This window comes from Rattus rattus, chromosome 1, assembly GCF_011064425.1.
Source record: "Rattus rattus isolate New Zealand chromosome 1, Rrattus_CSIRO_v1, whole genome shotgun sequence".
NCBI classification, from domain to species: Eukaryota; Metazoa; Chordata; class Mammalia; order Rodentia; family Muridae; genus Rattus; species Rattus rattus.
Window position 1 is genome coordinate 172,834,466 of NC_046154.1, and position 5,818 is coordinate 172,840,283.

General features: G+C 46.9%; 1 long non-coding RNA gene across 1 annotated transcript; it reads right to left on the reverse strand.

Moving 5' to 3' along the window:
* Window positions 1-2,893: 2,893 nt before the first annotated feature.
* On the reverse strand, window positions 2,894-4,743 carry LOC116889983. The gene is made up of 2 exons (XR_004386520.1): window positions 4,601-4,743; window positions 2,894-3,397 (listed from the first exon to the last, which is right to left on the reverse strand). It is a non-coding gene; the product is annotated as an uncharacterized LOC116889983 (long non-coding RNA).
* Between the last annotated feature and the right edge of the window lie 1,075 nt (window positions 4,744-5,818).

Here is a 5,818-nt window from a genome sequence, read left to right on the forward strand (position 1 = left end):
GGGGAAAGACGAAGGGAAGCTGTAGCTGCAAACAGAACCAGGCGGCTCGTCCCTGTAGTAAGCGTGGGTAAAATATTTCAGAGTACATTCAGCCAACGATTTCCTTCATAGCTACACATCCATATGGATATTTATCATTGAGTATTTCTATCTAATACTTCTCTTGTTAGTTGTATTGGGGGAGTTGGTACCACTACGCATGATAAAATGCCACAGAAGCATTAGAAAATGCTTAGTAATGAGAAAATTAGCGAGCCCGGGCTGCAGACACCGCTCGGCGGTTAAGAGCTCTTCCTGCTCCCAAGTTTGGTTCCCAGAACCCCCATGTTGCCTCACAAACCACCTGTACCTCCAGTTTCGGGGCATCCAACACCACCCACCGGCCTCCTTGGGCACCAGGCACGTGTGTGGTGCACATTGCCTCTTGTAGGCAACTGCTCACACTCGTAAAATAAAATAAGAAAATCCGTTTTTTATGGAAAATTAAAAAGCCAACTTGATTTTACGATATAGTGAGGTGGGATTTTCCATTTCCCTTCCACAGAGTACCCAGTCAACAAAATTGTAGTCATATTATGTCACTAAAGCCAGTAACCATTACCTAAGAGCCTTTTCTCATGGCAATCATAAGAACGGTCACATACAGTGATAACTTTGTAAGGTCCTTAATACTATTAGGCTGAACCTAAGGGCAAGAGAGGTTCAATAACTAATATATTCAAAACACAGAATGAATGAGTAACAAGGCTACTGATGCACGGGCCTTGGGAGTTTACATTCTTCGCCTCTATGCTAGGAGTTGGTGTAAAATTCAGCAGACATGGCTTTTTTTTTTTTTTTCTATTTTTTTTTTTCAGTAGCTGGGGACCGAACCCAGGGCCTTGCGCTTGCTTGGCAAGCCCTCTACCACTGGGCCAAATCCCCAACCCCAGACATGGCTTTTTAATACAATGTCCCAAACACACACCCCCGGGGCCTTTACAAAGATCTGGGTGGGGAGCAGGGATTCACATTTTATTTGTTTGTTTGTTTGTTTGTTTATGTTGTTGTTGCTTTGCTTTTTGATATAGGATATCACACAGCCTAGACTCCCACGTGTGACTGAGGGTGGCCTTGAACTTCTCATCCTCCTGCTCCCATCTCTCAAGGGCTAGGTCTGAAGGCACGCACCACCAAGCCCGCCAGGAGGAACATTTTAATAGGTTCCGTTAGTGGCTCAGAGAGAGGCGGTATCTCGGACCGAGGAACATGGCCATTAGAGCCGTCTCTGGAACAGCCTTCACAAAGTCATAAAATGATTCGTTAGTGTGACTCTGCAAATATATCTCCGTCTAGCCGTAAATCTACTTGGTCTTTGTCAGAGATGTCACTTTATGAACAACGGAGTCTTTGGCCCTGCTACAGCAAGGTGAGCTAGGCTACTAAGAGAATGGAAGTCGCGAAACGTTAAATTCAAAGGATCTCTCCTAGTCCACTTAGTATGGCCTTACGTCCTAAGCTTTGTGAATGTGACTGTGAGGTACCTGCCTTGTCTGTCTTTAACACCTTAACTCCTCAGTTCACTTCGGCCATCTTCTCTCCCGTGACTTGCCGCCATTCACTTTCACCGTCTTGTCTCCAGTCGCCTTCTGGTCCCTATTGCTGAGAATTCCATTAAGGTGACAGACAAGCTCTAAGCTTTCCTTCTGGTCTTGAGCTAACTTGCCACTGGCCTCGTCAGGTTGCTATTCTTGAACAAGAGATTAACAGACGAAGATAAAGAAAATCATCCTAGTGAAACACGTTCCCATTTCCCTACTTTCCAAAGTCTCCCTCAGATAACGCTTTGTGGACCCAAGGAAACTGGGTAAGTCACAGAAAAGCTTTTAATGGGCAGTTCTAATCGGGGATCTCTGGTGCTGGTGGCAGGTCAGTGCAGGAGATATTTTTGGTCAGATGTGCCTTTCAATGGCTCATAAATCAGGTTGCCTGGACAGCTTCCTAATTTCCCCTCAGGCTGTGCCAGTCTCGATCACACATTCGGCTACTCCCCACTGTAGGCTCAAGTAAGGAGAAAGGTGAATGAGAAATGACATTGGGAAAGGCCAGCATAGGGCCTGCCTCCAAAGCATAGAGCCAAAACACAAATAAACCAGGATCACAGGCTCCATACTTCAGTTGTCCATCTCACAGGTGAGAAATAAAATACAGGCTAGCCTAGTCCTTGCTGGACAGGAAGAGAAAAATCAAGGGAACGTAGAAAAGACTCGGCATCTCTTCCTGTGAGAAGACTCCCGTCCGGCCCGTGACAATCTGTCACAGACGCTTGCCTGGCAGTGCCCTGCAGTGACCTCCATAGCTTCTGATAACAGTTGAGAACATGAAGGTGGACGTTTCTACCAACATGCTCTGTGCACGTGAGCGATACCGTGCTAAACCATTCAAAGCAGAAACGTTCTCAAACAGCATTGCCCAGTTCGTCCATTTTGCTCAGCTCTGAATTTTACATGTTTTACCAAATGTCTCAGAGAAGCAAAGGAAGTTAAGAAAGCCCTCCCCCAACATTTCGTTTGATCCACTGCTATCCTATTAAAATCGTATTATCTTTCAACTAATCTGACACCCCCCCCCAGAGCTAAACTAGCAACCCAAAAGTACACATGGAGGGACCCATGGCTCCAGCCACATATGTAGCAGAGGATGGCCTTGTCTGGCATCAATGGGAGGGGAGGCCTTTGGTCCTGTGGAGGTTTGATATCCCAGTGTAGGAGGATGTGAAAGCGATTAAGGTGGGAATGGGGGAGTGGGTAGGGAGCACCTTCATAGAGGCAAAGGGGAGGGGAATTGGATAGGGGGTTGCAGAGGGAAACCAGGAAGGGGGACATTGAAATGTAAATAAATGAAATAATGAATAAAAAACAAAAAAATTATCCTATTGGCAAAGCAGCGATTAAAGCTCCATATTGTTCATAGTCAATTGTTCAGGATAAGTATCTGTTTTAAGTATGCTTTTTCTCTTTCAGACAGGAAGTGAATTAGCACATGTAAGAACCAAACATTAAGTGTCCTACAACATCGAGAGTGGCTCAGAACCTAGTGGGGAGCAATGGATAGATATTTGCCCCTTTTAAATAATTATTCTAGCGGATAGAATAACGAGTTCTGCTAGGACATAATATACACCTGTATCACTGTGGTTTGCTCACCCCATGCTGTCCTTCCAGGTCCCCACAGCTTCCCTTTCCTAACCCTAGTATCTCAACTAAAGAAACCCAAGCAATGGGATTGGGGCTAGAGATGTGAGTGAGCGGCAAACAGATACCTTCAGAGTTCCAAACATCCTCGTACTAATAATCACACTTCTTCTTCTCTTGGATGTAGGTATCATTTTTTCATTTCAAAGACGAAGACTGTAGAACTAAAGACAGTAAAATAATTTGTCAAAGGCCACGTAACAGTCACCTAGCAAAGCCAAGTGTTCAAAACTAGAGGCTGTTAAATCGTAAGATCCCTCAACTACACAACACTGCTTTAGAGCTGTGTCCTCCCTAAAGCTCCATGTTCCCTAAAGCCCCGTGCTCCCTAAAGCCCCGTACTCCCTAAAGCCCTGTGCTCCCTAAAGCTCCATGCTCCCTAAAGCCCTGTGCTCCCTAAAGCTTTGTGCTCCCTCCTCAGTACAATTGGTTAGGTTGTAACTCTGCATTGATGTATAATTCCCTATCACCCACCTCTGTGGTTAGCATAGTTCTGATTGTGAGGAGATAGCAGTGAACCCCATCAAACCCCTACTCTGACTGAGCTTAGCTGCTCAGGGGTGGAGGGGCCTTCAGAAGATGGCTATCCTAATCTGTTGCTTCTCAAACCACAAGTGGACCTACCCAGCACTTGATATCTGTGACGGACTAACAGACATTTCCAGCCAGGCACGACGGTGTGTCCATCTTTCATCCCACCACTCGGAAGGCAGAGGCAGACAGATCTCTGTTAGGTCAAGGCCAGACTGATCTACACAGTGAGTTCCAGATCATCACGACTGTCCTAAACACGGTCCCTAAGTGACTGATACATTTCCAGAATAGGAAACTGTCGTGGTTGGGAAATGGCCACAAAGCAGAAGTCCTTGAGGTCTGCCTAATGCGTAGGAGAAAGCAGCAGACGTCTTCCTCCCACCTCTGACGAGGTCCTTCCCTGCACCAAGCCCATGAGTTCTCCTAATGTCTTATTGCTTACTTACAACAGCTCTGCCCGAAACCCCTGTGTGAGGAAACCAAGCTCTCCCTCGCTAGTCTACGCTGGGAAATACCGGGTAGCTTTGCTCCCTGTGAGCGAGCCAAGGGCTGCTCTCGTCCAATCACAGTAGCACAGGAAGATCCCTTTGCTTCTGAGAAGTGACAGTGACCATAACAGAAGAGAAATCCTAGGCATTCTTTCAAGCCATTGGCGAGTCGCAGCACATTCAGGTCCCTCAACTCACGTCAAAACTCTAGTACTGTCCGTATGTGCTTCGTACACTGAACGGACCAAAGCCCAGTAATTAACTCCGCCGCCCACCCCCTGCCTCATTTATTGTGTGCTGCGAGCTGATTCTACAGGGAGGTCAACCTGGGATTAAGCGAATTACCCTCAGGCTCTGGGCAAAAAACGGAGGACGGTGGTTTACAATCTCCACCACAGAGTCTCGAGCCAACACTTGCGAGCCGGGAGTTTGCGCAGAAGAGTCCACCCACCGGGCATTGACAGTACGTCCATGACTCTGTGTGGCTGGCTCCCCACCGGGAAGTCTTCGCTCAGTCGGGATTCAGTAAGGCTGGTGCTCTGCCGTCTTGTTCTAGGTCCAAATGTATTTTTCAAACAACCTTGTATGAATCTTCCCTCAGACATCTCCAACCCGCTTTGGGGGTCTGTTTAAAAAGACCTCTGATTCACCTCATATTTCTTCTTTTCCTATTTCCTCCTTTAAAGGAAGATGGGGGGGAATAAAAAATGAAATGAGAACAAGAGGAGATACTCCGTTTTTTTTTTCCTTATGGCAAAGGAAAAGAAGGAGGAAGAGAAGGCCCCAAGCCACTGCCACTTGTACAAATTTAGGTTATTTAAGTGTCAAAGACACTTGCTTCAGTGAGACATTTATAGTGTACAGAGAGACATCCTTCCCTCTGCAGAGACATTTACACTCTACAGAGAGACACCCTTCCCTCTACAGAGACATTTACACTCTACAGAGAGACATCCTTCCCACTACAGAGACATTTACACTCTACAGAGAGACATCCTTCCCACTACAGAGACATTTACACTCTACAGAGAGACACCCTTCCCTCTACAGAGACATTTACACTCTACAGAGAGACATCTTTCCCTCCCCCTGCAGAGACATTTACACTCTCCAGAGAGACACCTTCCCTCTACAGAGAGACATCCTTCCCTCTACAGAGACATTTACACCCTACAGAGAGACATCCTTCCCTCTGCAGAGACATTTACACCCTACAGAGAGACATCCTTCCCTCTGCAGAGACATTTACACCCTACAGAGAGACATCCTTCCCTCTGCAGAGACATTTACACTCTACAGAGAGACATCTTTCCCTCCCTCTGCAGAGACATTTACACCCTACAGAGAGACATCTTTCCCTCCCTCTGCAGAGACATTTACACTCTACAGAGAGACACCCTTTTCTCGCTGGCCAACAGGCCCAGCACCCCTTGCCCTGTGGATACAGTCTGTGTGTCCTTGTTCCGATAATCCGAGAGGGGAAAGAGGAGCAGAAGGCCGACGCTCCCCAGAGGAGAGCTGACTGAGGCAATGAGCAGTGGCCTTTCGGTCTGGAAGAGGTGC